The 20,610-nt window shown below is 45.4% G+C and overlaps 1 long non-coding RNA gene across 2 annotated transcripts in view; it reads left to right on the forward strand.

Moving 5' to 3' along the window:
- Positions 1-20,610, forward strand: part of LOC121033503 (uncharacterized) — a 195,637-nt gene that overhangs the window by 17,300 nt on the left and 157,727 nt on the right. For both annotated transcript variants that reach the window (XR_005791945.1, XR_005791946.1), the window contains exons 2-3: positions 1,374-1,518; positions 1,666-1,882. This is a non-coding gene — a long non-coding RNA (uncharacterized LOC121033503). The remainder of the gene's footprint in view (positions 1-1,373; positions 1,519-1,665; positions 1,883-20,610) is intronic.

The following is a 20,610-nucleotide window of genomic DNA, read 5'->3' on the forward strand; positions in this document are numbered from 1 at the left end:
TTTGGTACCTATCTATCTAAAGTCAGTCTCAAAGTGAGTTTTGAAAAGTGTATGAAAATGTACAGTTGTTTCAAGTGACTTAGCTTACTCCTGGGAGCTCCACTCCTCCCCCTGCAAGTGCTATGAAGTTTTCTCACATTTCACCTCTACAATTTGGTTAGAGCAATTCTCCTTCATGAAAGTATGGGCTATTTGCTAGGCATGAGGTCTGGCTGGAGCTCAGACAGGATATGGGCATCATGACACAAGGCTCCCCCTTGAAATAAGGTGATGAGAAGATAGAAATAAAACTCCAACAGAAAACGGGGAATTAACTCAGGAAGTAACAACCCTAGTTTCACACGTCATTGTTTCTGGATGCACCATGCACTTTCCAGTTTTTCATGTTTGTCTTCTCTCTACCTCCACTGAATTCTCTAAGGTCTAGTCTTTCTAGATATCATCAGGGTTAAATGAACCACTTGTGCCCTGAAATTCTGTGATGCTAACTACAATGGCTTTCAAAATTTTTGCTGTGTCTCACAGCAAGAAATAAATTTTGCATTAGTCCCTAACACATGCTCACACATAGGCACACACTTTTATAAAAAATTAAGAACATTTTTTTAATGTTCATTTATTGTTGAGAGAGCGCGAGCAGGGGAGGGGCAGAGAGGGAGACACAAAATTGGAAGCAGGCTCCAGGCTCTGAGCTGTCAGCACAGAGCCCGACACGGGGCTTGAATCCACAAAACACGAGATCATGACCTGAGCCAAAGTTGGATGCGCAACTGACTGAGCCACCCAGGTGCCCCTATAAAAGTCTAATTTAATGTATCACTCTTTGTCTTAGTTGGGTTTGTCCCAGAATAGGCCCTGGAATAAGGATTCATGTGCAAGTGGTTTATTTGGGAGGCAATGTCAGGAAAGACCCGTAGGGGAGTGGGGAAGTGAGCCAGGGAAGGAAGGAAGGCATTCAAAAGTACGTTATCAACAGATGCGTAACTTCAGCGGGGAACTCTGGAAACAGTTTTTGTGGGGATTAGCCTTCAGGTCGGCTCGAGTGATCCTCACCTCCTGGTGTTTGTGCCTTTGTGTAATTCCCTCCCACACTGAACTATGCGTGTGTCCCGTGTGTCCAGTAGAATATGGCAGAAGTGATGCTATACCATGGAGAGCAGCCTCTGAGAGGGCCCCACTTCTCTCTTCCTGCTGGTATTCGTGACCTCACACAATCCACCCCCTTGAGTGTAGGCCATTTATAACCACATAAGAAGTGACTCAGTTCTAACCATAGAATATGACAAAAGTGATGGATGTCATTTCTGAGATTAGGTCAGAAAAAGATTCTGGCTTCTGCCTGGCTTATGTTCTCTTGCTCTTTTCTTCACTAGCTCTGAGAAAAAAGAAAACAGCCCCCATGTTGTGAGCTATGCTATGGAGAGGCCCACGTGGGGAAGAGGCTGGTGAGGAATCCTGAGTCAGAGGCACCAAGGGGCACCCAGCTAAGGTGTGCCAGATTCCTGACCAATAGGCATGGTGAGTTAATACATTTCTGAAAACTGCTAAGTCTCGGGGTAATTTGTCAGACAGCCATAGACAATTAACACAGTATCTGACTTTTAAGGTTGGGTCATAAAAGACTTCGCTGTTCTCACTTTGGTCCCTCATTCTCTTGGATTCCAGCCACAGATCACGAAGAAGTGTAAGTGGTGGCAGTCTGAGGCCTGCCAGCAGCCATCAATGTCAAGGAGTCAGCTTGGAAACAGACCATTCAGCCCCGGTCAGGCCTTCAACTGATTGCAACCCCGGCTGACATCTTGACTGCAAAATCACGAGCAACTGGGAGCCAGAAGCACCGATTCAAGCTTCCTCTGAATTCCTGACCAGCAGAAATTGTGAGGTAATACGTATTTGTTGTGGTTTAAGCTGCTAGGTTTGGGGGATAAGCTGTTAGACAGCGACTGATAACTAATACAGTGTAGGACAAGTGACTCAGAGTTATTCTATCCAAATGAAGGAGCTGGGGTGTTTATACATGGAAACCCACCTGTCAGTGGGTGAGGGCTGCTTCTAGGGGTGTCAATTCCCCAGCCCTTGTTTGTGAGCAGAGAGGGCTCCAGTGGCCAGAGAAAGGCTGTAGGCAAAGAGAGGCAGATTCTGGTAGCCGGAGGTCAGGCCTGTGTGAACCCAAAGGTAAAGATGAGAGTATGCGGATAGGGGTGTTTGCAGGGCCTCGTAACTCTCAAACTCCATTTAAATCTCGTCTCCATGACCTCCCTCCTTCTAGGTAGCTTGGAGCATCTATCCTTCAGAGTCTAGCTCTTCCAGAATGGCCTCTCTGGTCAGAGGAAGAGGAAAAGGACAAGCCTCTCTTTGCATAATTGTGCCCACCTCTGGTGCTCCCTTTGGTGGATGCTGGTGTTTCTTGGGCCAACACTGACCTGTCGTCGATACTCTTTGTGACATCAGTCCAAAGGCTAGGCTTTCTTGCAGGGTGTGCGTCAGGGTCTTTGAAGGGCCCCGTGGGAAGTCTCTGATGGAGGCCGCCCTTTCCCACCCCCTACTCGACTTTCACTGTAGGGTCTACCATACGGCCTCCTGCTCCTGCCTCCCTGTGCCTAGCGGGCAGCCCACCTGAGCCGAGTATAGGAAAAACAAGTCAAGTCCAGCCACGTTCTTGACCTTTAGGGGACTCATGTCATCAGCCTCACCAAATACTGAGGTACGGGCTATTCCAGGCTCTCCCCTTCTGCCCTGTGCCTCCCTGGGGCCAAACTCCCCATCTTGCAGGAATCCCAGATCTTTACCACTGACTCTCGAAGCCTTCTCGCTTGGCTTTGAGATGGGAACAGCGTTCACACCCACCGGGAGGAAGCGTACTTCTTAGATCCAGCACCGCCTTCCAGTTGGTGGCTCTGCTGTGAGTCTAGCTTCGGTTCCGGAATGGCAGGCAAAGTGTCGCCTAGTAACCCGTAATGCAAATGAAACGCCTCACAGTGACAGGCGGTGGGTACTCCGCAGGCATTCATTTCCTCCTTCTCAGTGTCTGTGATGGAACACGCACCAACCAGTGTGGCTGTTCTGAGGACGTGGGGTTTAATACAAAACGGGCTCCCTGACACGGGGAAAGAAGGGTGTGCGTGCGTTCTTAGGGCAGGGCCTTGAGTCAAGTGAGTATTCTCTGAAAGAATGAAAGACGGGGCTGACACAGGAGTTTTTCCAACAGAAAGCAAATGCATAGAGATGCAGAGGTCCAGCATCAGTCTCCGGCGCGTGTGGGGGACTCAGCCTAGTGGTCTCAGCCTGGTCTTCAGTGGTCAACCCCCGCAAGCCAGGGACTTCCTCTTCTGGAGCACTAGGTGTCTGCCACCTGACTTCTCTCTTTTCTGTGACATGTGGCCAGACCCAAGATCCTCACCATTGGCCCTCCCTTTCAGAGGCTACCTGGGCTCCCTCCCCTTCCCTTTCCTCCTTCCTTTCTTGTTCCATCCATATGTTTTGGTATCTACTACAAAGGTCAGAAAAACAAATCAATGAAGAGAAGGACCCAATAATCCTGAGAACTGACTCAGGCATGGGAGGTGGGGAGCAAAGCCGCTCAATAAAATGAAAGAGAATTTAAAAATTCCCTGAACAAGGCACAGCATGGGGTCCCGATCAAAGGGCCAGGCAGCGTCGGCTTTGTGTGTGCAGAGGCTGGATGCTCTGGGGCTGAGGGAGAGGCAGCCCCCCTCCCTGCCTCCCTTTCAACACACACACACGCACGCACGCACGCACACACACACACACACACACACACACACATGCACACACACTCCTTGGACCACCACCTGACTACTGAAGAAAGATCTCATGATGGATTTCCAGAGTCTGGGAGGCAGACAGGAGAAGGCATTGGCAGGTCACTTATATCCTTGTAGTGACCCCATTTTCCAAAGCTGTCACAAGATTCCAATCTGCAGGAGAGAGTTTAAGTGCCCTTTGAGGACCAGACAAGCATAAGGATAGGGACGAGGTGAGGGATGTTACAAGTCCTACCTGGCTTTTTCTGAAACAACCTTGGGAAAAGGTGAGAATGTAAGAACCCACCAGTCTGCAAAGAAGTGAATCAGGTTTTATCAGCCCTTTCCTTGTGAATGGCAGCTCTTCTGTGAGGTCCTTCCTGGCACCTACCACCATCCCCCCAGTCCCTGGGGCTGACTGAGCACTCCCCTTGAAGCACCCACTGTCTCCCAGTAGTCTTCCACCAGAACACCTGAGATACAATATCATTCTTCATCATTAGTCTGTCTCATTCTGTTCTATGAGGCCTAGTCTGTCTCATTCTGGTCTATGAGGCCAGCTCAGGGGCAGACTGCCTGCGCTCAAATCAAGCCAGCTCATGGCTGCATGACCGCAGGCAAGTGACGGAACTTCCGTTTCCTCAAGTGGAAAATGGCTACAAAGCATGTATTTCTTCTTTTGCACGATGGCTCTTCAAATATTGAAGGGTGGGCTTTTCTCCTCCCAGGTTAATAGGCTCTGCTATTTCCACAATTCTTTATAGAACATCGTTTCCAAAGATCCAAAAATGTTTTGAGTGAGAACAGCATCGTGGGAAGAAGGATAGAAACTCTCCACTTTGGGGACCTCGCTGAGATGTATATGTTCTGCCATGTTTGCTCTCAAGTGACTCATTGGTTTATACTATGCTGATTGTACACAGATGTAGAAAACGTGAAGGCCTCCATGTGCACACAGGTGGGGAAGGCATCGCACATGCATGTGTGTGTGTGAGTGCACGTGTGTGTGCACCTGATTATTTTCCCGCCTGTTTCCAGAGTTTTAAGGTGGTTTGCAGATTAAAACAGAATAAAAGATGAGGCAGTTAATAATAAAACAAAATCAGGGGCTCCTGGGTGGCTCAGTCGGTTGAGCGTCCGACTTCAGCTCAGGTCACGATCTCACGGTCCGTGAGTTTGAGCCCCGCGTCGGGCTCTGGGCTGATGGCTCAGAGCCTGGAGCCTGCTTCCGATTCTGTGTCTCCCTCTCTCTCTGCCCCTCCCCCGTTCATGCTCTGTCTCTCTCTGTCCCAAAAATAAATAAACGTTAAAAAAATTTTTTTAAAAAAATAATAAAACAAAATCAATATTATGGGAAGGATACAGCAGCGGATGCTTTGAGATTTCTAAGCGAGCAGATTAACCATGTGCCGGAAATTTGGCGGTTTCTTAAAGGTTGAGGCTCTAAGACCAACCCTTCTGGTCACCTTGTTTTTGTTTTGGCAAAAATGGTTTCATTTCAGGACTATTTCTTGCTTGCAGATAGAAAAATGGCAGGTGGATCCAGAGGGATAAGTAGGTTTGGGAATTGGCGGCCAAGAGCATGTTGGTTTGTGACTTTTTTTTTTTTTCACTTACCTTTTCTTTGTCTTTTTCTTACTTATGTCGCAATAAAGCCAAAAATAAATCCTGTATTTGTAAGCCACTTTCCACGTTATTCCTCTAATGATTCTGTGTGTGGCCTAAAATCATTCTTCCCCTAAACTGAAGCCCCAGAGAGTTAAGAGTCACATGTCCGTTGTGTGGACATATCACGGTTTATTTATCCATTCTCTTAGTGATGGACCTCTCGGCTGTTTCCACTTGGGGCTTTTATAAACAAAGCCATTGTGAACATTCTTGTAAAGGTCGTTTTGTGGTTTTACGTTTTCATTTCTCTCTTTTTAAACAATTTGTTTATTTAAATTCAAATTAGTTAACATACAGTGTAGTATTTTGGTTTCACGAGTAGAACCCAGGGATTCACCCCTTCCATGTAACACCCAACAAGTGCCCTCCTTCGTGCCCGTCACCCATTTAGCTCATTCCTCACCCACCTCCCCTCCAGCAGCCTTCAGTTTTCTCCGTATTTAAGGGTCTCTTATGGTTTGCCTCCCTCTCTGTTTTCATTTCTCTTGAGTAAATACCTAGAGGTAGAATTTCTGGGTCATAGAAGAGAAGAGGTGTATGTTTAAGTTTATTAGAAAGCCAACCAGTTCGCCATAGTGATTTTTACCAGTGCACTCTCCTACAAGCGGTATCCAAGAGTTCCAGATTCTACATATCCTCACCAACGCTTGGTATGGTCAGTCTTTATTTTCAGCTGGTCCTTTGAAGGTGTAGAGGGATCTCATTGTTTGTCTTTGTATTTCCTTGATGGCTAATGACTTTGAACATCTTTTTGTGGGTGATTTGGCCATTTGAATGTATTTCTCAGCACGAAAGGAATGAGTTACTGCTACTCACAATAATGGACTAATTGGAAACACGTTATCGTGAGTTAAAGAAGCCAGACACAAAAGAGAACATACTATGTGATGCCATTTTTATGAAAGAACAGACAAAACTGATCTATGTGATAGAGGTCTTAGGAGTGATTGCCAAAGAAGCTAGAGTTGGGGATGTTGATTGGAAAGGGGCAGGAGAGAAGTCTCTGTGGGTAATGGAAGTATTGTTTATCTTGATCTGGGTAAAGATTACATAGGATTTCTTTTCTCTGTCTCTTTGCCAGAACACCTCTATGTGTGCTCACCTAGGGCCACTGGCTAGCAAACCCCAATTCTAGCCTAAAAGGGGACTGGAGAAAAGAGTCTGCAAACCACTGAGCCACAGTCTGTCTCCTCCCCAGTTGTTAGCTTTTGCTTCCTCATACAACTAATCAGAGCCACTTAGTCCTGATGTTCATCTTGTGCACTGCACAGAAGTACCTCACAGAGGCAATGAATGGCAATGAAAGGTGTGGGTTCTGGTGGTGCCAGCCCAGAGCAGGTGCTTTTCTTAATCACCCTCCAAGAGGGGATCATTTTTGTAATATTGTGGAGAGTTCTCCTTCAAGCTAACAGTGGCCTTGTGGCTAACATTGGGTCATGAAAAGTTGTTCATGATGAAAGCCTGCCTTGGTACTTGTTGAAATAGCAGCTTCTGATCATTTTGGTGACCAGACAGAATCCTAAAGATAGAAGCCCAACATGGGAGCATTTTTATGTTCATTCATTCATTTTTACTCCCTTTTACTCCCTTTCTTCCTTCCTTCCTTCCATCCATCCATCCACCCATCCTCCATGCAACCAATATTTTCTGTATACATTGGCTAGTGAATGCCATGTACTGGGAATTGTACTAGTTTCTGGAGATGAATTTTATTTTCTTTTAAGGTGGATATGCAATGGCATTTTTTTAACGCTCCTGTCTCTGACTCCTCCTTTGAAACATCTCTGGCCAGGGTGTGAAAAATATCTTTGATTTTCTCGCTGAAGAGCACAGCTCTGCCTTTGGGTATCATATACAAGCTGGAGACAGCTCTACAAAACAGTGTTTTCTCAGCTTTGCCCATTAGTTCCTCTCTGACTGTGGTTAAGGGGTCTTGCCTGTGTGGGCTCACTTGTGCCACTGCCCTGTGTGGTCTATGGCACCAGAAAACTACTGGAGGATTTAGTGTAAAGTGTAGCCTCTTCTTCTGATTTAGATTTAATTATAGGATAATCTTGCATTCTGAAACAGGAAAAAAAAATGGGTGAGGTACTGTAATAATCAAAGTAATAATCCATTACATTTGCATAGTACTTGGCCTGCTTCCAAACCATTTTCACATGAAATATCTCTAACACCCAAACATGGGAAGGTAGGAAATAGTTATTGTTATTATCCTTTTTTATTGCAGTAGAAAACATATAACATGAAGTATACGCTCTTCACAAAATTTGAAGTATACAGACCACTATTGTTAACTCTTGGTACAATGTTGTACAGAAGGGCTCTAAAACTTTTTTGTCTTGCATAACTGGAACTCTGTGTCCATTGAACAGCCCTCTGATTTGCATCTCCTTGGCCCTGGCAACCACCATTCTACTCTCTGTTTCTACGACTTCGACTACTTTAGATACATCATATAATTGGAAACATGCAGTACATGTCCTTTTGTAACTGGATTAATTCACTTCGCATAACGTCTTTGAGGTTCATCCATGTTGTAGCATGTGACAAGATTTCCTTCTTGTTTATGGATGAGTAATATTCCAATGTATGTATACACCACATTTTTCTTGTCTATTCGTCCACTGATGGACATTTAGGTTGTTTCCACCTCTTGGCTATTGTAAATAATGCTGCAGTGAACATTGGAGTGCAAATATCTTCTCAAGATCTGGGTTTCAGTTCTTTTGGATAAATATACGGAAGTGAGATCGTTGATCATATAGTAGTTCTAATTCCATTTTTTGAGGAACTTCCATACTGTTTTCCCTAGCAGTCACATCATTTAGGAGGTAGATACTAATGCACGTAGGAAACTCCTACTGGATTGACCAGCTAGACGTGTTACCCCATCACGTGCTAATCAGGGCTGAGTACTAATTTCTGACCTTCATGGAGTCTCAACAGATAAGGAATGTCAGTCAGTCATCTTAGAATTAGTCACTTAGTCCCAGCACTCTCTTGAGATGGGGACATTCCTATTAACCCTTAGCATCCTGGTTCACCAGCACTTCTGGCTCTTTGGCCTGGGAGCTGGAAATCTAGAGAAGTTGGAGGCAGCTGGTGGCCCTCTTCCATAAGACATGGTGAGCAGACCAGGGAAACGAGGAATAAAAGTCCCAGTGAGATAAAGTGACTCACTTAATGCTTCTTGCTAAAGTGATGGCAAGGCCAAGAATAAAATTTTAGTTATGATCAGATGGTGCAAATTTCTCTCACAGCAACTGTCGTCATGTTGCATCGTGGGATTTTTGTTTCAGAATAAAGATTTCAGTCATTTCTTACTAATATTTTTATTATTTATCATCTAGCAATGTATTTTCAGAAATGAGATGATGCCATGTGAGTCAAAGAGGACCAGGCTTGAGGAGAAATGGCCCTGATTCCTGGCTAGATATGTGCTATTAATACCAGTTTGGCTTGGGGCAGGTGTTAGCAATGAAGGGTCTTGGCTGTAGGTGGAAAGTGGGAGTATGGGGGATTTACTGACAATTTCCTGCCACTTATACTGGGATTGCTCTTGGACACACCTGGGTGGGCTGGAGCTGATGGAAACAGAATAGAGCTGGTGGTGTTTGGATTTAAAAACCAAGTTGATGTTTCCTACAACCGGAAGGAACTCTTGAACTGGGGGCAGTGATAGAAACTGAGAATTTGATGGAACACAAGAGGCGAATTGACTAGTGGCTGCCCGGAATAAAGGCAGACTTGAAGAAGACATTTGAAAGACCCTAAGACCCACATGGAAGAGAGAATCAGACTCAATACTGAAGGACCCAATGCAATGATTTATGTGTTGTAGGCCCTCAACATATATTAGTTCCCTGAAAGATGTTGGGTAGTAAAAATCAAATGAAGCCAAGTAACCACAGGGAAATCCTAGAACATTTGTACAGGGAGTAGAAGAATCTTTGCAATAAAGTGTCTAATGACTTGTTATAAAAAGTTGTGGACACCTTGGTTGAAGTAGGGGTGAGGGGCCCAGAGTTCTTCTCTGCATTGCTGTTTGGTATCTGATTTTCTCTTCAGTGAGCCCATGACTTACCTTCTTGAAACCTCCATGGTTCCATGTCACACAAGTTGAAAAGCTGGTAGATCAAATTACTTCTAAGGCCAATTCTCTTCTGAGAGTCAGTGATTTTTATTGTTAGCAAATTTATCTATAAATTATACCTTATTTTGTCATCCCTAAGTTCCCCTTGGTTTATATTCACACCTATGATTTAGCTGTATATAGATAGATACTGGATTTGGGTATCAGGGATTGTGGGGGCAGTTCCACGGCCTTTTCTAGTGGAAGGGTGTCCTTGGTCAGCAACTTGACTAAGAACTATTCCCAAGAAGGTCTAGAGATGGATGCAAACCAATGTTTTTTCCCTCAAAGGTTTCTGAACAGGGGCGCCTGGGTGCCTCTGTCGGTTGGGCGTCCGACTTGGGCTCAGGGTCATGATCTCGCGGTTCGTGGCTTTGAGCCCCGCATTGGGCTCTGTGCTGACGGCTCAGAGCCTGGAGCCTAATTTGGATTCTGTGTCTCCCTCTCTGTCTGCCCCTCCCCCACTCAAGCTCTGTCTCTGTCTCTCAAAAATAAATAAACATTAAAAACTTTTTTTTTTAAAAAAGGTCTCTGAACAGAGCTATGGTGGATGGCAAACAGGGCCACGATTATTCCCTTCCCTGTAGTTATGTCCCTTTACAATGTGACCTTGCAGCTCCTCTCAGGAAGATGTAGTCTGTTTCCTTACTCTCTGAGTCCGAGAGGGTTGTGTAGCTTAATCTGACCTAGAGAATGTGGTAGAAGGGACATTGTGCCTGCCCAGAGCATAACCAGCCATCCTGTGACATATTCAGACTAGCAAGATAGAGGATGGAGGCCATGTTGAGTAGAGATAGGTCATCTTGGCTGAGGCCGTCCTAGATCAGTTGGTTCCCAGATGGCCTGGCAGCTGACTGCGGAGGCATGAGTGAGTTGAGGTCCGAAGAACCAGCCATCTGAGCCCGGCTCAAATTGTCAACCCACAGACTCAGGAGCTAAATACGTTGTTGTTTCAAGTCACTAAGTTTTGGGGGATTCGTCACATGGCAAAAGTTACCACATAAAACCCACAGAATGTACACCACCAAGAGTGAACCCTAAAGTAAGACGAGGACTTTGGGTGGTTATGATGTGTCAGCGTAGGTTGTGTGGGGGCAGGCTGTGTGTGGGGACCCTGTACCTCCCTCTCAGTTTTACTGTGAACCTAAAACAGCCTATGAAAATAAAATCTTTAAAAAAAAAATGTTAACGGATATAGTCCATTATGGAAATGACCAGTAGACTCTCCAGAATCTTAGTGCAGTGGCCACGGAGGCCCAGTATGACCCTTTATGGCAGAGAAAAATGCTGTGTGTTCCACAAATCACTTAATCTTTATGACGATCCTGTTATCATTTCCACTTTAAAAACCAGAAACCTTTGGCAAAGAGAGCTTAAATGCTTCTCCGAGGGTCATACAGGTGTGAGCATTGCAGCCAGATACAAATGCTGGTATCATTTACTCATGACGCCAGTTTGCTGGCCGTGGTTCACTCTCTCTGTGCGCCGTAAGGTCCCGTGGCTTTGAGTCTCTCCTCCTCAGTCAGAACGTCACTCCCCCTGCCCCCGCCCCGCCCTCCGACCAGTAGTGCCACACTGGGCTGAGGGCTGAGGGTGGAGGGCTGGGGTGGGGGACACAAGGAAGCCTGGCCCTGCCCTCTCCCCCTCCAACCTTCTTCCCTGGACTTGCTTGCATGGCTCAGAGCCTCTCTCAGTTCTGAACATCAGCGATCTGTTATCACAGATCATCAGCATCGGGTCTCCCTGGGACAGAGCGCTTGTTGGAATCCTCCAGAAGCCCACTTATCAAGCATCCCACACCAGAGAGATCCCGACTCTCCAGAAACAAGCCCCTTTCTGTCAGCCTGAGATGGAATTAACCTCCCGAAGGACCCCGTGCAGCCTCTATGAACCAATCACAATTGGCTCCACACTGAGAGTCCACGGGCTTTATTTTATTTTTCCTCCAAATCTCGTGGCTGTTGCATTAGGCACCAACTCCACAAGTTGCTTAGAAACTGCTTTGCGTCAGTGGGCTCATCCAGGTCCCCATGTGCAGGCAGAGTGATAAGCGCCACTATTTATTTTTTTTAAACACAGACATATAATTAAGGAAACTGTTCTGAGGTCTGCAAAGTCCCACTGGCAATGAACAGCCAATGAGAAAGGCCTGAAGGTGGAACGGAGCTGGGGATTTCAATGAGAAAACGAATAAATACGACCCCCATTCACTCCTGTCTCTGTAAACTTAGGGTCAGAGCCAATTTTAGGCGACTCACTTTTCTTCCCCCCAGCTTGGTTTTTCTCAGGCCCTGCCCGATCCTTCAGAGCTAAAGATGTTTCTCAAGGGGGAGACACTTCTAACTCCACGTCTTACCATTCTGAATAAGAGAAAGGAAGAGACAAGGCCGCAGATGGTGGGGGACATCTGTTGTGCGGTCAGTCCAGCCTCCATGTCTTCTGCTAACAGCACTTCGATTTTGCACTGGGGTATCGCCTCTCCCCTATTCAAGGTCACAGGGTTTGTGGGGGCGACTCCCCCAGCGCCAGGGAGCAGACACACGACTCAGGCCCTGCCAGGGGGAACGATTTAGGGCTGGACACATGACCCAGGAGGCTCAGCTTTGGGACTTGGTTGGAACTCTGGGAAAGGTGACATTTTTTCCTGCTGGAATTGTAATTCTGGAAGGGCAGATGCCTGGTTCTGCTGGTGTCCATCTTTGTCACCATGTGGGCAAAAACCTGCTGAGAATGAAGTCAAAATAGAATACAGGCAAGGGAGGGAGATCAAATTGTTGGAGCTACCAGATCCAGTCTCGTTTTCAGTGAAATGAGTCCATAGGTTCTTTTCTCCTTTGGTTTTGTTTAGGCTAATTTGACTTGGACTTTTTGTAGCCAAAATAGTCCTGGAAGGCAGGTTAATTCCAAACTCCTTTTTTTAAAACTCTGCCTCCCACCTTCAGGCCAGGGCCAGGGCAGAAGGACTTTGCTCTGTGGTGGTCCCATCAAGGTCTAGGTGCCTGCGGGTGCAGGTGTTTCTCATCCACAGGGAGAGGGGTTGGTGGGAAAGTTGGCACGTGCTCCACAGCACGGTGAGAGGGACAGAAGTCTGTGACTCTCTCTGGAGTCAGTAGAAATGAGTATTGCAGCGCACCGATGTGGTGGCTGAAATGAAACATCAGCACGGGCTCTTCACCCCAGGAACTTTGGTTTAGAGCAGAGGTGACAGGATGCATGTATGGGCAAAGCTAAAGGTCCAAGGGCAAGCCCTGATGGGGGATCTGGTCGGTCAGAGGTGTGGGGGCTCATGGAGGGCCGTGAGGCTGGTAGAGAGGCAGGCTTCTTAAAGTGCTGGGTCAGGAAGTTAGAGTGGTCAGTGGAGGAGAAGGCAGAGGGATATGTCAGCAACCCTGTGACAGAACTCGTTCACATTTTTGAGACTAGAGACTGCCCAGGCCTTTCAAGCCAAGCCTCCACGTCTGGGTAGAGGGTCCTTCTATTGTCCTCCTGTCCTCTCTTTCCATATTGCTTCCTCTTCTGCTTCCCTTTCTCTGTCCCCCGAAACTCTCATGGGGCAATGGACAGTGGGAGGGTATGGTCACAGGGAATCACTTCTGTCTTCTCTTGCACCCCTGGGAGGCCAGCACAGGCTTTGAATTGCACTGGGGCGGAAGTACATTAGACTAAAGGAAGAACCAAGCAGGACTCCTAGAAGGGTTCCATCAGTTGCCAAGGCAACATGCTGACTCTTTCCCTGGAGGAATTTTAAAATAGGTCACACATTCCTTTTTATGGGAGGTTGGGAGTCCTGCCAGGAATGATGATGGGGCCTGCAAAGGACTCAACATGAGAGGTCAGAATCTGTGAAAGCCCAGATTTCATTTATAGAAATCTGTACAGAAGGACAACTCTCTCATTGGCTGGGCTGCTCCCATGGGCCACCTGTTTGCAAGGCCCCGGGCAGCAGATGTGGTGGTCCAAGGGATGAATGGGCCTGTGTGGTTGTGGTCTCTGACTCGCTATCTGTGGGGGAATAAGCACCTGAGTGTCACCTGGGTGCATCCATCCATCCTTCACAGCAGGTGCAGGTGCTGCCTCTCGGTGACTTTCCTTCCAGTGCTGAAACAGTTTCCCCCCAAGCATCGCTACCTTCTGGTACTGGCTTGTTTGGGCTTTGGATCCAGGTTTGACTCTCTGGTCTGCCTTTTACTAAGCAGAAGGTGCAATCGGTCTACTGAAACTTTTGGAACCTTGGTTCTTAATCCGTGAAAGTTGAAGAGCAGGTCACCCACCTGGGAAGGGGAGCCCCGGGCAGGGCGGGAGAAGAAATAGTGCTGAGAAATGGCCCAGCCCTGTCTCTGGCACAGAGAAGACAGGTAGACTTTATCAGCTTCCTTTTTAAGTTGAGTGTTTTCATCTCTTTTAGGGGGAATTCCTGAAGTTTGGGTGGTCACACCTCTTGAGAACCTGGCCCCCACTGGGATGGTCCTTAAGGCAGAGATGCCATTTTTTTGAAGCTCCTTCTTATGCAAATCTCACCTCATGCTCTCTCATGGCTTCCTTTATTCTCCTTTCTAATTTATACTTATGTATTTATAATCTTTTGATGATCTGCAGAGAGAACGGGAGGGCAGGGACCTTGTCTGCTGCATTCTCCACTGTGTCCCCAGCGCTTGGCACACGGTAGAGGTTCGGTAAATGTTTGTCGAGTGAACAAATGAATGATCAGAAACCCTGCATGGTAGTGGCACGTGTCTTTGCTTAATAAGACACAGGGGAAATGAGACCTTGCTATCTAATAAGTGTAATTTCTCTAGGAGGAAAAATCTTTGCAAGCACAAGCCCACGTGATGTATATAAATAATTAAAACAGGCCCTTGGTGGTAAAAAAGTAATTCCTGGAGTTACATGGTCCGGATGAATTTTGCCTTTGTATGCTCTAGTTTAACGCGGCAGCTTTCAGAATCCCCATCTGTTGCTTTCACCTGCTGTATCCTGCGGACGAGATCACGTCTGTGTTGCTTTAGGCCCTTGGCAGAGGTATTTCAGCTCAAAATCGATCCCTAATTGTCGCCCCTTGGATACTTGTCCATGTGTCTCTCTCTTCCTTCCTACAAGGCTGGGGGAAGGTTTGGGCCTCGCACTATTCTTCTTGTGCTTCCTTTGGGGCTACATCACAGCCTCAGTGTGTGCACGTGTGTGCACATATGGGCACACAAGTATAAGCACGTGTGAAGGCCCTGGGCAGACAGGGCTAGGAGGGTGATCTCCCGGGGAATAAATAAAGAAGCCATGCCCGTGGAAATGAATGCTAGAATTGGAGTCAGGTGGGTCAAGAAGAGAACGCACTATTGGTCATTGAAAGGTCCTCTTGCCATAGGTGATAACTGAACAGAGAAAGTGTACAAGGGAACAAGGAAACGTTGGTGAGAGAATCAGTGATGGGTATTGGGAAAAGATAGTGATTCTGATCCCTGTGCTGGGCCATGCGGAGGCTCAAGGTAACTGAGGTCTTCAACTGGTTCCTGTGGCCCCCTTTTCATCATTCCAATGGGAGCTAAGCTTCTTCGTCTCCACAAACCACAAACCACATCACAGTATTCTTTATATCAGCAGGGACTGACACACGGGTTCCTTGGAAGGGTTTGCTAGATGAATGATCCCTAGTAATCCTTGCAGAATTCCTTCAGTAATGGGGATAGAGGTGGTGTCAGAGATGGGTAACTGTCTACTCTCCCCTTCCATGGCAAATGGTGAGATGGAAAGAGGTTGCCCAGCTAGCGACTGCGTTCCTAGCCTGCCTTGTATTTGGCTGTAGTCACGTGAGTTGTTCTCACCAATGGAATGTGAGAGGAAGTGCGATGTGTCAGTTTTGGGCCAAGGCTTTTAATAAAAGGAGCATATGAGCATATGTGTCCTCCTGCACCTGTTCCCCTTCTGCCAGCTGGATATATGTGATATCGAGGCCCTAGAGAATGAGAGGGGTGGACACTAGATGGAAGGTTCCTGGTGGAGGGGAGTCGCCTGCCAACTCGAACCCCTTCCCAGGTACGTGAGCAAGGAGTCAACTTTTACCGTGTCAGACCATTATACGTTTGGATCTATTTCTCACAGCAGCTTGGTCTACACTGAATGATACAGAGTACTCCAAGTATGAGCCCATGGAGTGGCAGGGTAGAGAAGACGTTCCCAAGTCTGTGTATACATATTACAACACACACTTGTTCATGCCCAGACTCAGCAGCCTAGTCTCCATAGAGGTGCAGATGATCTTTAGTTGGGCTCAAGATGGTCGTACTTTTTTTATTGTCAAAACTTTTTAAAGTTTATTTATTTATTTTGAGAGAGAAAGAGTGCGAGTGGGGGACGGGCAGGGGAGAGAGAGAGAGAGAGAGAGAGAGAGAGAGAGAGAGAGAATCCCAAGCAGTCTCCACTCTGTTAGCATGAGCCCTATGTGGAGCTTGATCTCATGAGCTGTGAGATCATGACCTGAGCTGAAATCAAGAGCTGGATGCTTAACCAACTGAGTCACTTAGATGCCCCTGGTCATCCTTTTTGCACAATTTAAGAAGCAAATGTTATGAAAAGATATATAGAACTCACTCTCATCTCTGCCCCATCCACACTATTTACTGTCCTCCCGTAACATGCAAAGGGATTGCCATCTTTATTAGCTTCTTGTGTGTTCTTTTAGAGTTCATTTAAATGTATCTAAACAAATGTATTGAATATATAAATATATAAATGTATGATTGTATATGTACATCATTTCTTACACAAAAAATAGCATACTAAAATGCTTTTCTGAATTTTATATTATTTAACAATAAATCTTAGACCCCTTTCTGTATTAGTACATGGAAAACTTCACTCTTTTTCACAACTATGTAGTATTCCATTAAAAGGCTTTACCATAATTAATTTAACCAGTTCCCTCTTGATGGATGCTTGAGTTGTTTCCACTCTTGTTACAGATGGTGTGGCAAAGAATAATCTTTTCACGAGTGCAGGAATATCAGTAGAACACATTTCTAGAAGGGAGATCATTGAGTCAAGAGGTAAATGTATTTACAATGTGCATGGATATTTGTTCCTCTCTTTTGAATCTGGTTTCTGGGAGGGTATAGGGCACATTCAGGCTGGCACTGGGCTTTCATTTCTCAAGTCTCCTGCCATCAGCCAAAGCATTCATTTGAGCTGAGAGAGGGTGACCAGACCCCAGTCTTGGTGTAGTATCTTAGAACATGCCAATGTAGGAGCTACGGTCCTTCCAAATTCCTCGAGTCTCTGCCAGCCATAGGTGGTGTATCTGTGCTCTGTTCTCTTGTAACCCATAAGAGCTGTGGGTTTTGAGCTATAGTCTGCCATCTGTCAAATGGAGAATAGAGGCTGTCTGCCTGCCACAGGTTGGTGGTGACACACAAGTGATGTATATGACAGAGCTGCAGAAATTGTGTGGTTCAGAGCTGGGGCTCTGGACTCATTATTTGTGTTGGATTCCTGGCTCCCTCTTTTCTTAACTTTGTAACCTCGGGCAGGTGTTTAAGTCCTCGAGAAGACCTGAGTTTCCTCTGCTCTAAAATGGAAAAGATAAAAACAGAATTATTGTGAGGATTCTAGAAGATTAGCTAAAACATTGAGCACAGTAGATGGCACACAGTAATCAATATGTGTTAAAGGATCTCGATGAGCAGCAAGCCTGATTTGCTCTTTCAATTACCAGCTCTTACAATTCTCTTCATGCAAATTGTAGTTAAATGATGTTTATAGGCCACCAGAAAGTTCCTAGTTCTTGTCACATCTACCCCTCTGATCAGCTCTTTGATAACAGACTGATCTAGGACAGTCTTGGTATATGTCAACTGAAGGCTTTTGGTTTGAGAGTCATCAGCTCAAACATGAAATAAACTTTTAATCCAAAAGAATGATAAATTCATAAGCAAATATCCCCTTCCTCTTTTAAGCTGCTTTTCAGTTTGGCCAAACCAAGTGAAATACATGCTGTTAGTGCAGCACAGAGGAAGCTTAAGGGCAAAACAGTTTTTAACACATATGTTGACTTAGACACATGGGCCTTGTAGATTGGTATCCACAATGGGCGATTTGGTGCAATTATGGTTCTAAGGGCCATGTGGTTTTTCATAGAGTAGACATAACCTTAGGTTCTAATTGAAGATCATCTTTTTGTCCTCAGAATTTAACTTTTAAGTGTGCTTGAAGCATAGGAGGTGCTCAATAAATATTTATTGAATGAATGAATGAATGAATGAATGAATATGCCAATGGAGAAATACTGTTAATAAGTAATAAAATGAAGGAGTAAACCCATGCATTTGGAGAGTATCAGCCTTCATTCTGTTGAGTGTACTTCATGGGTTATTATTTACTCTGCCACAAGTTGATTTTATTCAATAACCAGTATTTATTGTGTGAAGGCCTAGTGCAAGGGGCTGGTGGGTATATACGATCACCAGCTCTCTGTGTTACTTAATTGATTTTAAATTAGAGGATCTTTTAGCCTGGCAGGAATTGAGATGTCATGGTTGTCTGACTCTGTAGCAACTTTGCTCCAGAATCTGTGCTGCCTTGAGGAAATGCAGTTTTTCATATTTTCTACCTATTATGATCCAGGTATGAAAATCATCACCAAAAGGCTGTCTGGGTGGCTCAGTCAGTTGAGCGTCTGGATCTTGATTTCAGCTCAGGTCATGATCTCACAATTCTTGAGTTCGAGCCCCATGTTGGGCTCTGCACTGACAGTGCAGAGCCTGCTTGGAATTCTCGCTCTCTCCCTCTCTCTCTGCTTCTCCCGCTTCTTTCTCTCAAAATAAATAAAAAAACTTAAAAGAAAAAAAAAAGAAAATCATCACCAAATAAGAATAGGAGTGAGACACAGGAAGTCCAACTAGTAATTCAGGCATTGAGTCTGAGCTCAAACATCTTACTGCCCTCAGACATCCTTCATCACTGTGAGGAGGGAGATAGAAAGGGAGTGGACCAGCCTGGTGCTCCAGGGACTTACCCAGTTCCAGTGGCGTCTGCCCTGACCCTAAGCCTTAGCCCCACTTCCTGCTATTACGTTGTCAACAGTTAAATGCAACCCAGCTCAGTTCTTTTAAAGGCAGTGACCCACTCACCTTTTGAGAGAAGACATTACTGTGTTCTTAGCTGCCAACTGACTTCTGCCCTTGGCCACCCAGCAGGACCTGGCAAATTGGATCCGAGCACACATGATATGGTGTGACCTTCAGCAAATATGCCCTGAAGTGAACACCCTACTTTATGTTTATAACGATTATGTTTTCTCTTTAAATGCAATGTGTTAGCTTATATTCTTTTATTTTTATTACTGGTTTGTTCTTACTGTCCTTAGGCTAGAAAGCACGCAAAACCAAATTTGTTGATTTGTAAAAACTCTGTTTTGGGGTAAAGATGACTAATTAAAGACCACCCCACTCCCCAGTGCCTTCAGTAGTGGGCATTTTTCCTTATTAGCAGAGAAAGGAACAGGTGGAAAGCTGTGGTGAATTCTACCGATACCCACATGCAGAGAGGTCTCTGCTGCAAAGGGAAGTGAACAGCCATCTTTCATTGAGCATTGACTGTGCCAGCCACATGTGCTATGTTCTTTACCTCTTATATAAGCTTAGTTCTTACAAAATCCTGTGAGGGAGTCAATCTCTCATTTTTATGGATGAGGAAACCAAGGCTCAGAGACACTGATGCATAACAGATCACCTGGCTGTGAGTGGTGAAGAGATGTTGATTCCTTCACAGGCTCCATCATCAAAGGCAGATACTGAAAACTCTGGGCCAGATCTGACTTGCTTGGTATATGGTGCTTACAAATAATCGAAGTTAATTTACTACATTTAAAATCCAGTAAATTTCCTATAATCTAGACTTTGGGTTTCTCCTGAAGAACATCACTTGTATAGTGCTATTGGCTGAGTAGTGGCTCCTCTCTCAGGTGGGGAGAACCCTTCCTGGTCACCAAAATCCCCATTTGGTCCATTTTATGAATTTATATCCTCTGCCTAGCCTTTCAGCCATTTGAGTCTGATACCTTTGATACAGATTTCTCTGTGAGTAATGGTAAGGTGTGTGGTAGGGGAGAGAAGTGGAGGAGAAGGTAGGGGTGTGAGGGATGAAGGGTGATGTGGCAGAGGACATAGTGTAGAATATTCTGAAACCAGCTCAACATTTCCAAGCTGGGTTAGCCATTTGGATGTTGGACAGTGTGGGGTCAAATGAACGGGCTGCACTAGTTGAACTCTGAATTTCCATCTTCTATTTAGGTTTTATCTCACCTGCAAAACCATATTCTTTCTTTGTCATAAGTGGATTTGTCATAATTGCTATGGAGAAGTGACTTCATTGCCATGGTCACTGTTGAGCAGTAATCTTGGGTTGATGCTGACCAGCACCAATAAGTTCACAATTCCAGGCTTTCTGCAGTATTCTACATAAATGGTGCCCTCTGGAGCTGTGCCACATGGCAGCCATACCGGTGGCATGTGCCACTGTTCTAGATGGATAAGATAGTTAAGAGTCTTCCTTGGGGGCTATTAAGTGTAGTACAATGATGTAGACTAGGAAAAGATATGTAGATAACTACAAAATGAGTTAGTCATTTATGGAGTGCTGGAATAGCATCCATGAAAAAGTGTGTAAAGCAAGAATTGGTATTTCGGATTTAGATAGGAAGAGATTGAAAGCTGTCACATTGCTTCTCACTCTGGATAGTTGTCGTGAAAGAGGCCTATGCTTATAAGCTGACTCATGGTGAAAGGAAGCTGCTAGATGGGCTGATGTCAGAAATAGGAGTGAAGGAAAAGAGGAAAGGCAATATTTTCAGGGAAAGAGACTTTTTCTAAGAATTTTTCCTTTCATATTAAAAAAAAAAAAGCTTTGGTGGAGCATTTCTTTTGGCATGAAGACAATTATTCCAAAAAACCAGATTGCTACCTCATCTTTAATGCCCCCTACTGATTTAAAAGTCTACACACTAGGGGGACATGCAAATCAAGACTACAATGAGATATCACCTCATACCCATCAGAA

The sequence above is a fragment of the Herpailurus yagouaroundi genome, unplaced genomic scaffold (genome assembly GCF_014898765.1).
Source record: "Herpailurus yagouaroundi ecotype Mexico unplaced genomic scaffold, PumYag 159, whole genome shotgun sequence".
Lineage (NCBI taxonomy): Eukaryota > Metazoa > Chordata > Mammalia > Carnivora > Felidae > Herpailurus > Herpailurus yagouaroundi.